Here is a 14,865-nt window from a genome sequence, read left to right on the forward strand (position 1 = left end):
TGGATAGAGATGCTTTTATTGAATCTCTCTCTCTCTCTCTCTCTCTGTGTGTGTGTGTGTGTGTGTGTGTGTGTGTGTGTGTTGGAGATGGTTTGATGGGGTCAGCTGTTTGTTTCATTCAGCTGACCCCTGTAGCATCCATTGACCCTGGATGTAAACCCATTAGAACAGAGTGGCCTTATATCAGGGCATTGGACACACCCAGCAGACACATATACATACAACCCACTGACAGACAGGCACACACACACACACACACACATTTTCAGTCCCAGTCAGAGTGTTTTTTTAGATATGCTTGTTTGAGTTGGACATGTGTGTTTAAAAAGACTGGCTGTCAAAAGACCGATAAACTATATGATCAAAACCAGAGGGGGCGTTCGTAAGTGTGTGTGGGTGTCAACGTGTGTGTGCGTGCGCACATGTGTGTGTCCACGTAATGAAACATTAAACATGCATCATTGGATAACCAGTTCCACTAGCCAACACAAAGATTTGATCAACTCTTTATTAGTCATATTGAAAACAATCCAACATCAACTTAGTGGCTTTTGCTGTGTGTGTGTGTGTGTGTGTGTGTGTGTGTGTGTGTGTGTGTGTGTGTGTGTGTGTGTGTGAAAAAAGCCTGGTCAGCATGATCTTCCACCATATCTAGTTCCACCCCTGGTTAACAAACACAGCTTTGTACAAATAGCTGATTTGCGAGCTGGTGACATCACTCATTAATGTTAGTCACACCCGAATTCTCTTGATTAAATAAAGTTGGAGCTTTGGTCACCGTGATGCAGACCAGGCTCATGTCACAGCTGATGTCATTTACTTAGGGAGTGTTGGTCAGCAGCTCTGGTTGGTTGACAGCTACTTGCCATCAGCTGGTTCACTAGACACCTCGTGTAGTAATTAATGCTGAAAACTGTGATGTTTTCTGATTACTACATCATAATTATATCCATCTGTGTGGCCACGTGCAGTGAAGCGGCTCATTCGCCACGGCGTTGAGACATGTTGATCGGGTTTGTCAGGTGGCACCTGACTGCTAACAGTGCTTAGACACTTTGACCTTTTGGTAAATACAGTACTTACAAAGAGTGGTCTTCCAATCGATTAGTCAATCAAAATAAGATTAACAGCAAACTATTATTAATTACTCATTAAAAGTAAAATTTCCAACAAAAATGTCAAACATTTACCGGTTCCAGTGTCCTAAATGTAGAGATTTGCTGCTTGTCTTTGTAATTTATTACATTAAATTAAGAGTTTTCTGGGTTTTGGTCTGTTGGTTGGACAAGAGAAGCAATTATCAGACATCTTTTCGGGCTCTGGGAAATTGTAATGGGCATTTTTCACAATGTTTTGACATTTGTAGACTGAACAATAAATCGTGAGAATATTGGCAGATTAACCAGCATTGAAAGTAATGGTTGCAGTCTCCATTGAGAACACTTGTCCAGGATTGTTTTTGCTGTAGTTTGAAGATATAGAAAGCTTCAGCTTACAAACTGTTTTCATCACAAACATATAAATGTTGTCTAAGGGTTCCAGCAAAAATAGATAAGATTGCTTTGGAAACAAACTTTGCTGACTCAGACGCAGGATGAGTTAGAAAGGTCAACGGGCTGTTGACGATGTTATCACACCCTTATGATTCATGAGCAGGACTTCATAATCTTCAGTGCATATACATGTCAACACAAGTCCAGATAAATATGAAAACACAAATTAGGAGGTGAAAGCTTTTTATCCACACAGGCATTTTCTTGGATATGTTTAAAAAGGTTCGTGTTCACATAGAAACAGCAGAATAATCAAAAACATTAAAATCTTCTCTGCTGCGAATGTGCAGGGTGTTTTGATCCAGTTGCAGACCAACCAGATCACACCGAAAGTTAAAGGCCTGGAAGTCCTAGAAGAGGTTTACTCTCTGCAGCTACACTGCCATAAATTCCAGACAAATGTCTTAATTTCAGGTCAGTTTCGATAGAAGGTCAAAATGGTGAATAATACACCAGGCCAGTCATTTCATACGACAACTGACTCTTGATGTTAGGCAATTAAGTGAACAAGCGAACTTGTCCAACCTACAAGGTCATTAGGGAGACCTGAGAGCGAAACAACAGATGCTTGTAACCTGTGCTTGTAAGACACATGCACTTTTTTATTGTACACACAGGAGCCTGTGTTCACAAACACATCTCATATTTTCACGAGGTGGTGCTCCCTGCAGTTTAGTGAGTCTCTCTGTTACATCAAAGTCAAATTAGGACCTACAGCCAGACGACAGTCCACCTTAACAGACTCGAGCAAGAGAGCTTGAAGCCAAACCTCAATGGCCACAGAGAATAACAAACTCAGGATGTAATTTTCACCTGATAGTGAAGTAGTTTTTAACAAAATGATGAGTGAGTTAAAAAGCTCAGTGTCTTGCCCTGAAACTTGCAGAGATTTTTTTCCATCGCTACATGTTGGGATAGGGGAACTTCAGACAGAATATTTCCGCTTGATTGGAACTTCTGCGTCCGTCATTTTATTTTTGTGTGTGCACTCGTGAGATGGTATGCATTTGTGCATCTGCATATGTCGGAGGATTAGGGAGTGGAACCCAAGAATACACTCGCTGGAATGTGAAGTGTGTGTGTTTTGAGCTGCCCGAGGGCGAGGAATGTCTCCTAAACTCACTGTAACAACTTTAAGTGGCATGACTAGGGTGTGCGTGTGTTATGAGTGACAGCAGGTGATGGGTGCGTGCTCATGCAGGGTGCGCCCCCAGGCCTATTGGTGACCACCACATGTGTTCATGTAAATAAACACACAGATACAGCGACCTGTCTGTCCCCTCCACAGCATGGGAGTACTTTGTGTGTTTTAATAGGTGTCTGCTTTATCTCAGCCAGAAGAAGTGCAAGAATATCTCTGCTCCAGTCAATGGGCCTTTCATTCTTTTTTTGTTGAGGTGATGTTTGGACAGCCTTTGGCAGGTGCTTGGTGGTGTTCTACTCAGATCTGTAGTGTCTTTGTGAAGCTTGATTTGACTTTTTAGAAAAACCTACGCAATTACAAAATTCACACGTTCTCCCCTTGTGGTATCTCTCAGTCTAAACATACCTACTCTTTTCTTACCCCCCAAACTGACTGAAGAGATGCTGCTTGGCCTCTTAGGTTACATCCACAGATCCACTCCAGTTAGCATATTAAACATCTCACAGCAATGTGGAAATATACTGCTGTTGCCTGTACTAATCTGGGGAGTTTAACACAATCAAGTTATTAAATGAAAATGAGCTATGAGTTATCATGAAAACTGATTACAACACTGAAGTAGGTGTGGGCAGTCGGGCCTAAGAGCAATTACCAGGAGCTGTTTAATTGCAGCCACAATCTCAATTGTGATCTCTTTGCTCAATAATAAAAAAAAAAAGCCCAGTAGACTGTATGCCGTACTTGATATAGTTTATGAGTTTTTACAGCTCCAGGCTGGTGAAAGCTGTGGCTGCAGGCGTTATGTTTTTTGGATTGTCCATACCATTCTTAATGTGATATTTCAGGATCGCCTTGAAGGAATTTCTTTAAATTTAGCTCAAATGTCAACTTGGACTCAAGGATGAATTGGTGGTCAAAAGTGAAATGTCAAAGCCACCTCACAAACACATTTTATACAAATGTCTTATAACATAAAATGACAATTACACCTTAAAAAAAAAAATATCAAAAATATATTTTTACCACAGTCACATGAACTATTAAATTTTTTTCTAATTTAATAGAAATTTGAATATTCTAAAATCACGACACCTTAACTCCAGTTACATTTCCAACATCAAAATATGATGTTGCTTTAAGAAGTTGTTGAAGTGACTCAAAGAAGAGCCAGGAATTCATCCAATAAGCTTCACTGTCTAGTTTGCTACATTGCTTGGTTTGTTTTCGCAGAGCATAGAATCTGCTCGTCACTGTTATTAGCCATACAGTTTTGTAACATGACAGTTTCTTTGTGTCAAGAGAAGATGCCCTCTGAAATGTTATTTATGTTCTGTGCCAGTTGCTGTGACTGAGGCATTTGGTCGCCATATTGAGCCACTGCCCCTTTTCCCATGAACACCGGCTCACATCATGCTGACATCATAGTTCCTCCATCTGCTATATGTGCATGAGTGTGTGTGTGTGTGTATGACAGTGTTAGGGGGCAGTTGGTTCCCTTTTGTGATACATTTGATAGCACTGCAAACACTGACAATATCCTCATTACTGTAAATGAATACTGTCCTGTCACTGGCCTGTTGGATTTCTTGCTCAGTATCAGTCATTAAACTTGGCCTGTACAACATCTTCCCTTTACAAAACCCAACAGGTTGGCTGTATCGTATTTCACTCTGTTTTGTTGTCGTTGATGTGTCTGGAGGGAGGCCAGAGGTAACTCTACCCCAGCGTCCAGCCCCTATCCTGGGCCTCTGCATTCTGGGGTTCCCCCTGTGAGCTCCTCCCAAGTTCGTAGCCCTTGATTTGGGGCTGGGAAGCGCTCCACAGTCCACACTGCACCCCAGACTGAACTACTTATGGAGGTGATTTAAAGGCTGTTCCACCTTGTCCCAGGAGTGCTGTCCCTCTTCTACTTCCTGCTCACATGTAGAGAAAAAAGGCAGTCTGGAAGAAAGTTGGGGTACTTTTGGGGGTCAAGGGTTATTGGGTCACATAAGAGCCCTGCTGGTCACCAGCTAACACACTGAGGCATTTTAATATCTTCTGAAATCTGATGCTCTTTGACCCAATTTGTCATGCCTCTTATATTAAGAGCATAACATCACTTTGTGGAGAAATTGCTATACACTTTACTCCCATTCTTGTTTCACAATCAAAGCTTTGATTTATGCTGAATGCATTCAAAAGGCATTGTTTGTATTGTGACTGCATTCAAAGCCCTGCATCAGCCTTATTTAGACTGGGGGTCAGTAACCTTTAAACTTTAACCCAATTTGAGCTTAGTGAGAAGAAGGCACATACAAAGAAGAGTATGTGTCCCGTGCACACCTCTCTCAGCTCCAATGCTTTTCCTTTTTGGGGCTTCACAGTATGAGAAGATCAAGATGACCCAGTTGGCGTCCACATGATCAACAGTCACAATTTTTGGTTCCAAGAGTATTTCAACACTCAAAGTTCCTTATATGAAGCTTGGAGGCCCTCCACTGTTTCAGCGGTCCTGCTTCATTTCACGGGGATGAATTAGTTCTGAGCCACGTCGACTCTCAGCATTGAACTCTGAGCAAACCTCTCCTGTCCACCCTGGGGAGGTCAGGAGGAGACAAGAGATTCAGAGATAAATTTGCTGTCTGAGGAGAATTTCGCTGAAGCAATTCCTCCTCTTCTTCCAAGCCGTACAGTTCTCTCGCCGTCCATCTATCTCTACCTCCCCCACACTCAGAAAAAAAACCTTTTGCTGACCAGGATTCCTGAGTGCCTTTTCAGTACTTCAACTTTCCACCCTGAAAGCCCCAAACATTCGTAGAATGTGTCCCCATCGTTGCAAGGAGATCTTGGAAGAATGATGTACCTTAATATCCTTCTACACACACACACACACACACACACATCTGAGAGCCAGATATGCACAGCCCTGCCTGGTTTAAGTGCAACCCTCAATGGAGCAGTAACTTCAGCAAAGTCGCTATTCCCACCAGCCCCTAACATCACACACATCTGACAGCTAATTCAAGCTCCCACTCCAGGGGACAACAGCAATTTAGTGCATCTGATGTGTATGCGTTGGTGTGTGTGTGTGTGTGTGTGTGTGTGTGTGTGTTTGTGTCCTAAACCCCCGGGCCATTGCTGTCAGGGATATGCCTGTCAAAAGGGCACACCAGGGTTTCTCCTCTGTGATGGCCATTTAGGGATGTGACCTGCTATCTCCCTGCATGGACTCATACACATACATATACACACGCACTGCGACTCTAGCCATCACCCCTGGCCTGCTCTGATCCTGGTGGCAGATGGAATTAGCAGTAATTATGAGCTTATTAACTCCAGCCTGTTCTGTAATCCTCTGTAATGCCTGAATACTGCTGTGTGTGTGTGTGTGTGTGTGTGTGTGTGTGTGTGTGTGTGTGTGTGTGTGTGTGTGTGTGTGTGTGTGTGTGTGTGTGTGTGTGTGATTATGTGTGTGTACAAAAGAGTGTCCGAGCAGATATCACATGTTCCTCCATTCTTCATCATGTAAAGGGGACATGGAGGAAATCATAAATAACGCTGAAGAGGAAATTAATTTCTCTGTTTAGTGTGTACCCAAAGGCAGGCCACTTGCGCAACCTAGTTTTTAATTGGTTGTTGTCAATGATTTACTGTAAGTGTTTAACAATACAACCCAGCAGAGAACCTGTATTGGGTAGCTAATTAAAAGCCATTTTAAACGACAGATTTGTTGCTAATTACTCGACACGTGCCCTAAGCGCCCAGACAAAAACGTGGCTCCATTAACAAGTGTTGATGAAAGGTCAGTACAGTGTGTTCTTCTGATAACAACATACTGTAACTCCAGAGTGCCGCCGATGGCTGATAAAATGACATTTATAATCATCAGTAATGTATACCATGGTCACTATAGCTGCAGTGTTACAGTCTGCAGTGGCTGGACGTTCACGCAATGTTATGTCTTTACTGTTGCTCATGTCAGAGTTTGAGGCTTTCAAGATATAATAAGGATTTTGCCTGCTGAGGGAGTTCTTTCATGGCCCTATATGGTCCTGCAGTGATGGATAATCCTACACAGAAGCTTCTTAAAAAAATCAATGTTACCTACAGAATGTTTAAATGCTCATTCAGCTAGACAACATCTCAGCCACTCTTGCTACTCTCCATTGGATTGGAAAATATTCTGCTGTATGCTTATAAGCCACCAATGTGATTCACACACAGTATCTTTTTCTGTGTGTGTGTGTGTGTGTGTGTGTGTGTGTGTTTCCTGGTGATAAGCTGCTGGGACCCATATTGTTAGCCATCTGTGCACACGAACCATATTCACTCTCTCTTTTTTTATTTGACCAGGTAGATACTCATTGAGACATATCTGAAGTCAGCTCAGAATGAATTTTATATCTCATTTCTGAGACTTAAATCAATTCTACAGCATTTTCAGATGGTCAGTGCAGCCATTACTGCACTGGAGAAAAGAAACACTGGGGATGGGTTGTGGCCAGCCGTGCGTCCCCTCCCTGCAAATGAGTCATTTTGTTTTGTGAGTGTTTCTGTGGATTTGGATTTCCATCAGTGTCGTTGTTTAGGTTTGTTAGAAAACAGTCATCACTATTGGGTTTACACCCTGTTTTATGTGTCCAGACTGAAACTGTAGATTATGTTGAATTAGACAGTTTCTTTTTTTGTGTTTGACCTCTTGGTTCTCCTTTGTCTTGTTATTTTGTCTGTCAAACATTGTTTATGTGTCCTTACACCTGCTCTAAGGTGGATTATGGCTTTTTTTCTGGTGGGATGGCTGATGAGTCTGTTTCAGTTGCTTGTCTTTTGTGCACTGGCAGATGTGTCCTCTCTGTGTCCCTCACCCGTGGCTTGGAGGCCAAGTCACCTGCTGATTTCTTCCTCTTCAAGCTGATCTGAGATCTGTCTTCAAATACAGAATTGTACAGACGAGCACACAAGCACAGACAATGCATCTTACCTGATTGTCTGCTCTAGCACCAGTCATAGTCTCACATATTTATTTCTAATGGCTTGAGCAGCCCTCTCATGCGTGCCCCCTCCGGTTTCTGAGCCGACTGCCCAGTGCCAGTCTGGCAGTGCCCTACTTTCCATTTGCCTGAAAAGGCATCACTACAACCAGGAACCCGTCTGATTTAGCCATTTTGGGTTCTGCCATGTGACACTGTGGATTTTATTAGTTAGGAATGGAAAGTTCCTGTCCACTGTAGGACTGCAGAAACACTTTCCATGCTTTTACACCAGCAGGAGGGACTGTGGCCAGATATCACCCTGAATAAAACGCCTTTAACCCCATGAGGGTATAAAGAGTTCAACCCCTATATTCAAATCACATTAACAAGATCTAGAGCTGTTTTTACAATTCTGATAATTACGTTCTTTCTAAAAACTCTGTCTCCTCTATTAGCTGAAACTTTCTATATTTTCATCTTATCTGCTCCAAATGTAAATGAGATTGCTATGGTGCAACAACTTGCTTTAGTAACACATTGCATTGAAAAAAAAAGGCACTAGGTTAAATGAGTCTGGAAGAGTGATATGTCAGGTTTCCTTTTTTTTTTTTTCAGCAACAACTAGAGGTGACATTTGAAGTTTCTGTTAACAGTAGAATGCTAGCTACCGTTAGCCTCAAGGGATAGAAAGTTTACTGTTGCCTGGCAGCGCCCTCAGCTTTTGTTGCGGTCCGGCTTGGTAGGCACCAGTGTAATCATCCAGATTTTAAATTGCAAAGCAGCCCTGATGAATCTTTGAGCAGTTCAGGAGGTTTAAAATTGGAATCGTAAAACCCCTCACATTACCAGATAATCTGTGCCAAACAGCATGTTTTGAGCTAGCACTGCACACTAATGTTTACCAACTTGCAGCATTCTTCCTCGCTGCCTCTGCTGGTTCTTTGCAGCATGTTTTAACCTGTTGTCAGCACAAAAAACCTTTAAGGTAACATTAATAATCATTTGTAATGATTTCACCTTGCTGGTCCAGTGGAATATTCTGGTCTTGTTGCAAAGTGATGTATAATTAGAAAAAAAGATTGATAATTACATTCAGCTTATATAACTATGATTAGTGGCAGGCTATGAATAAGTGCACTTACATTCTCGATAATGTGCGTTGACTTTTCATCAGGTAATTACCTAACTGTTTGTATCCTTTTCGTGTAGGACAGTAAGTCTGCCTCCTTTCACAGTCATTATCATCCTCTGATGGTCAAAAATGAGTTGGCCTAATTCTGTTTGCCCCATATAGGAGAGCTTCAGCACCAAATTCCTCCGAATGGCCTCCATGCAGTTTTAACAAATGTTTGTTTAGATGGAACAGCTTATCAACCAATACTGTTAAGTCTGCTCCCTGAGGCTGGCAAGACTCCAACTCCCAGTAAGCACTGCTCCCACAAACCACAAGCAAAGCTGCTTTGTCTCTGTAAAAAGATTTTTCTTCTTTCTCATCTATTTCTCTCAATTTATTTCTACTATCCCTCACCCCCTGAGAGGGGGAAAGAGGAGGAGACAGAAGGAGAAGATGGTGCAGAGCTCTCATAATGAGCAGCAAAAAAGACCATTCAAGTAGAGATCAGAGCAATTAGCTCCATAGTCTGAATAGTGGAAGGGCACAGAAGCCTGTTAATAAAAGCCAACTATTAGGCTCAGCAGCAGCTATTCAACAATCCTCTCGATGGTTAGTGAGGCTTAGTGTTTGTGTGGGTGTGCCGGTCCTCTCTGCAGACCACGAGGAACAAAGAAATCATGTCTCTGTGAAAAGAGGATGCTGTTTAAAAAGACCACCATGACCTTTGTCAGCCTGCAAAATTAAAATGAAATATTCAAACCATCTGAAATATGGAAACTTTCTGAGAGATGACGAATTCTACGTTTGAGCTGGAGTCACTGTGGCTCGACAAAGTAGGAAACCAGTTGTGTGCAGCTGGCTCCGGATGACAGAATACAGTGTGTCCATGTGGCATATTCTCAGCTCAGCTGGAAGCTGCAGTTTGCACATGGTGCACAGAAAGAAATATCGGTCAGGTGGAGGTGAAGAATGAGTTTAATCAAGCACATGTTAGATTAATTGACATTTATCGCTCCCGCAATCGAATTAACATTGATATTTATTTTGATCATTAGATTGTAGCCACAGGGCACCATTATTCAATGTCCCAATCCTTCTCCCCCGGCTGTATTCCAGTCACAATGGACCAATGACATTTAACATCCATAAGTACGACATACAGATGTGGTTTATGGTGATGGTTTTCACTTTGTGCTTTACTTACATCCACCAATAATGTTGTTTTATTAAACTGCAATGTTATTCATTCCATTTTGCAAGCAATTCAGATTCTCTAGGATGTGTTGAAGTACTGTAACAGGCTGCTTTTTAGATGAAGATATGCTGTACGTTTGAATGCAAATGCGACAGGGAAGTGGCTTGACTTAAGTGGTACTTTGGTAAGGGGTGATGTAGATGAATTGGGTGCTAATATTATCCCTCAGTCTCTGCAGCTGCTGCTAAAGAATGAAAAAGACGAGGCGGAGCGAGGAGAGATTATAACAGGAGACTTTAGAAGCTGCTGATAAAGAAAGGAAGGATGGAGCGGATTGAGGTTGAGGGGGCATGTTGGTGGAAGTTTAGAAGGAGAGTTGAGATACTATCCTCTTGAGAGAGAGTGTGCATCATGTTCTGAGATGAGTTGAGTTGAGAGGTTTTTTTATGCGTCATCAACTGCACTCCTCTCGCCACTACAGCTTTGTCTTTCTCATGCTAGTCATTTCAGTTCTTTCTTCTCGCCCCACACGCCACTTCACCCTCTTCTCTTGAGTATCTCCATGTTTCATCGCCCTCCTTTTAAGCTCAGACTTCCTTTTATCTCACCCAGAGGAGTTGATGGAGGACTATAGAGGCTAGGATGAGCTGGATGACACGACAGTGGATCTGCTGCAGCCGTACATGGGCAGACGCTGATTGAGGATATCAGGTTTAGGCTTGGAAATAAGAGTTTCTTTATTTTTTTTTTTGGGACTGACTTGGACAGACAGTCTGACTCTCACAAAAAAGCACTTTCATGAAGCTTAAAGCTCTCTGCAGATAATTTATAAGATCCTTTGGAACTAAAGATTTCCTCCTCTCAAAACTGAGAACCGTGGATCATTGAAGTATGATTTAACATGATTTCAGCTGATCAGAGCTGAAGGGAATCTTACTTAATGCCAAGAATGAGATGCACAGACACATACACACACGTAGATGCACTGTATCTCTGACTTTTGATGCCTTATGTTCCTCTTGGCGCCCACATTGTCTCAAGATCTCAATTACTCTCTCTCTAGTCCCTGAGGCGCCTTCTTGTCTCATCAAAGCAGGCATAAATGAAACTTCTCTGCTTGGTAGATTTGGGATTTTTGTTGTATGAAGCCCATTTCATTTTTCAGACGAAACAAAAAATACGAGACAGATTTTGTTCTTGATGAAAGAGAAGTCATCTTTCTTGTTCCCCACCCACTTTTGAGATAATCTCATGAACAAAGAAGTTATGACGTTGGCTTGAGGTGGTTTTTGCCTTTTTGGAAAAAGAGAGTGCTTCATGGGAGATGAAAACACTTTTTCCAGATATGTTCTGATGTAGCAAACATTTAACCCACATGACAAGTTAGATGGTTCCACTCCGAGAGCAGAAGAAGAGGAAGAAGCTATCATCTTTGTCTCTTCCTGGATATTGCCATAAGATTCACATACCCAGATTAGTTTCCATGGATAAGGCGACTGGTTTTGTTTCTTCTTCTTTGAGGTTTATTGATTGCTGGCAAACAACTGATTTGTTTTCCGGTCCAGGACCTCTTCTTTCGCTTTTCAGTGTGTTATGCATAACGTAGCCTATCGAAAAGTTACTTTCGTACATCCCCGGGGACACAATTTTGGGTGTTATATCCGGTGAAAGTGTCATAATTACTGATGCACCAACAGCACTTTCAAGGCTTTAGAAGCATTAGCTAAGTGGGATGAGCAATAATAATAGTGTTATTTGCATTCACTCGATAAAGTTGCTAGATCTTCATTAACAAATGTTACGCTGTCCCAGCTGCTCTTAGAAAGAGGATTTGTGTCCTGTTACCATGGAATATGCCGGTTCAGGTGGATCCCACCATCTAACAAGTAGCGCAGCCTAGTTTATTATCTTTAAACCAGTTGATGTAAATGTGGCAAATGTGATAAATTCGCTTGACAATTAAATGGAACCTCAGCTATCGATAAATCAAATCAAATAATCTGCTTTTTATTTTACTCACCAGTTTAGCTAGTGCTATCTGTGATGTTTGACCACTGACCTCACTTCTTTGCTCGGTGGGTTCCTGTTTTCAGATCAGTCAGCTGAGTGACACCAAACCCAGCAGAGAATGTATTTGTTCTGTTTTCCTATCAGTTCTGAATTATTCATCAGAGAGATCATTATCATTCACAAAAGCTCTGGTGGACACCCAGACAGCTGTGAAGTGAATAACAGGATATGAAGAGAAAGGTGTTGCTTCAGAGAGGCGCGGATGGTAAAACACAGCTGTTTCTCCCCAGAGGAAGTTTATCTCCCACTCACATGATGAATGAATGACACATGCAAGTATCGTATACAAATAGATCCACTCTGGATGAGTTCATAGTTTATAAGTTCCTCTCTGCATTTTTGTTCTAGGGAGTAAATGGAAATCTGGTACAAAACAGGAATACACAATAACCTTAATGGACCCCCCCCCCCCCCCTTTGAAAGTTGTTAAATCTCTAATTGAGTCTTAAAACTGAGTTTTGTCATAAAACGTGTAATAAAATCATCTGCCACTTGATAAGATACTCCCACATGTTTTCATTGCTAAGATTGAGTTCATCCAGTCATCTTTAAAACATCTTCATGAGCTCTGGGTGCATTTTGAACTTGAAAAACAGTACTTTGACAGGAAATGTGCATATGAAAAAATTAATCAAAGGAAATGTTTTTGAATGCTTCCTGAAAAGTGAGTCCTTTTTGTAAACCAACAGAAGTGTTGAATCCCGCTTTCTAATTTATGAAGCAGTTGTTTTAAGCTTTTACCATGGAGACAAAAGTGTTGGGCGCCTCGACTTGTCTGGTCCAATCTTCCATTTGCTCTTAATCCCAATCTGGCATATAGTCAAGGCAGCATGACAGCCACTTCAGACGTAAAATCTCGTCTGCTCTTTTTTTTGTGTCTACGTACCCACAGGCTAGACAGGGAGGGCTTTCTCTTTGCCCCTCTCCCCCAATCCCTGCCGTCAAGTCCCCCAGGGTGCAGTGTGACCCATACAGGCACCCAACCGGAAGGCCCACACCGCTTTCTCGCCCTCCATCCTCCCCTGTGACACAGTATACATGACCTCATTAGGCCGACCCCACCCTCTCATCTTGTTTTACAGTATAGTACGATATCAGTCAAACCTATTGACCCTAATAAGAGAAAAACCCAACCCCCTAACTTCCTAAACACGACCTACTTAATGTACACAAGCACATGTGGATGTACACCCACATACCCAAACACACTTCACAGATGTGCCTTTTGCTTCCTCATTCAAGTCATTGTGTTGAGTCACATGACAGATTTGTTCCAATTATTTCTTGACGTTTATACACCTTGACTGGTCATATTACTGTAAATATTGTATTCATAAGACAAGAAATGGTCAAACATCAACCAAAATGTATTTATCAAAGACAAGAAATCCAAACTGAATCGCTTGTTATTTCTTTAAGAGCACAATTTACATTTTCTTTGCTGGAAAACTCCAGACACAGAAGACACAAAACACAGAGTAATGTGATTTCTCCTTGTTTGGGTTAAGACTACAGCAGCAGTGTTTTTTATCTGCAAATGTCAAACAGGTTTTCTGCATAAACCTGACAACAGTCAAATCTAGTGAACATAATAGCGTGTTTGAGTTTCTGGCTGTCAAATATCAGAAAGTGTAATTGTGGCAGAATGAGACAAGATAGGTCGAGTTGAAGAGGTTACATAAGAACTATCATGCTATTGCCTGGAATGCACTGAAAATCCAAGAATCAACCGTGTAAACATTTTCCACGAGTGTAATTTTGTTCTGATAAGTAGGACGTGTATTGATGTTATTGTTTTAGATGTAACCACTGTAATAAAAAAATTAAAAAACGCCCCAACCTGTTTATGTCACGATTTTCAGAGCAGTTTCTCTTGGGCAATAGGGAGAACATGCCAAGCAGACAGACTTCAGAGTCCTGGCACAGACTCCCCTCCTGTATGCACCCGTGGGCGCATGCATCCGTGTATATGTTCCTTAGTGCTATTTTTGTGTGTGTGGGTTGAGATGATGTCGAGAGCGCTCTGAATTTTAGTTTGCCAAGTGTTTGCAAGTGAAAGTTAGATATATGGAGCAGGCGGCATTAAATGAGGCCTGTGTCTATGAATATTTAATCATAAGACAAACTCGATGACATGAAGCCAAGTAAACCAACCACTGATAGAACTGAGCTGGTGGAGCTTTGATAGATCACGCAGTGCAGAAGACTCTGAGGACGTATCCAGTTAACTGTCACAGATTGTGTTGTTTTTGTCAGGTATTCTCAGGTATAAGAGCATGCAGTGGTATGTGATACTTGATCGAGCTTTACAGGGGAACAGAATTGGCCTCTGTGTGCCCTTGGATTTAAAAAGGATTCTGTGTTTTGATCAAGGACACTTTCAGACAGGTGGACGCCTATTTGAGTTGGGGCTTATGAGGTTTTGCAACATTTGTTCGCTGCAAATAAGAACAAACCTCTACCATCTGGCTGGATTTAACCTAATTACTGTAGAACAGAAACGCCACAACTTCTGCACAGATTAACTGTTTGAAGGCTGATGAAACATACTTTCGCTCATAGATGACAGAAAATGTGTTATTCCAGACTGTATACCAAACATTTATCTCGTACTTCAACTTAGCTAATGCTACCCTTTATCTGTTACTTTTAGCTATCTATTTGAACTGTTAATGAACTGCTCTATTACCCGAGGCTCTGGTTTACTATTTCTGTTGCACATTCATTACTGTGGCTATCCTTTTTTGACCATTTATCCATTACATTAAGCTAGAAAGTGCAACTCTTTATCTGTTACTTTAAGCTATCTGTTTTGACTGTTTCTTCAGAACCTT

General features: G+C 41.7%; 1 protein-coding gene across 12 annotated transcripts in view; it reads left to right on the top strand.

Moving 5' to 3' along the window:
* The window catches only part of LOC115584565 (neuron navigator 1-like), a 93,627-nt gene that overhangs the window by 54,292 nt on the left and 24,470 nt on the right, over positions 1-14,865 (top strand). The window lies entirely within an intron of this gene.

The sequence above is a fragment of the Sparus aurata genome, chromosome 7 (assembly GCF_900880675.1).
Source record: "Sparus aurata chromosome 7, fSpaAur1.1, whole genome shotgun sequence".
NCBI lineage: Eukaryota > Metazoa > Chordata > Actinopteri > Spariformes > Sparidae > Sparus > Sparus aurata.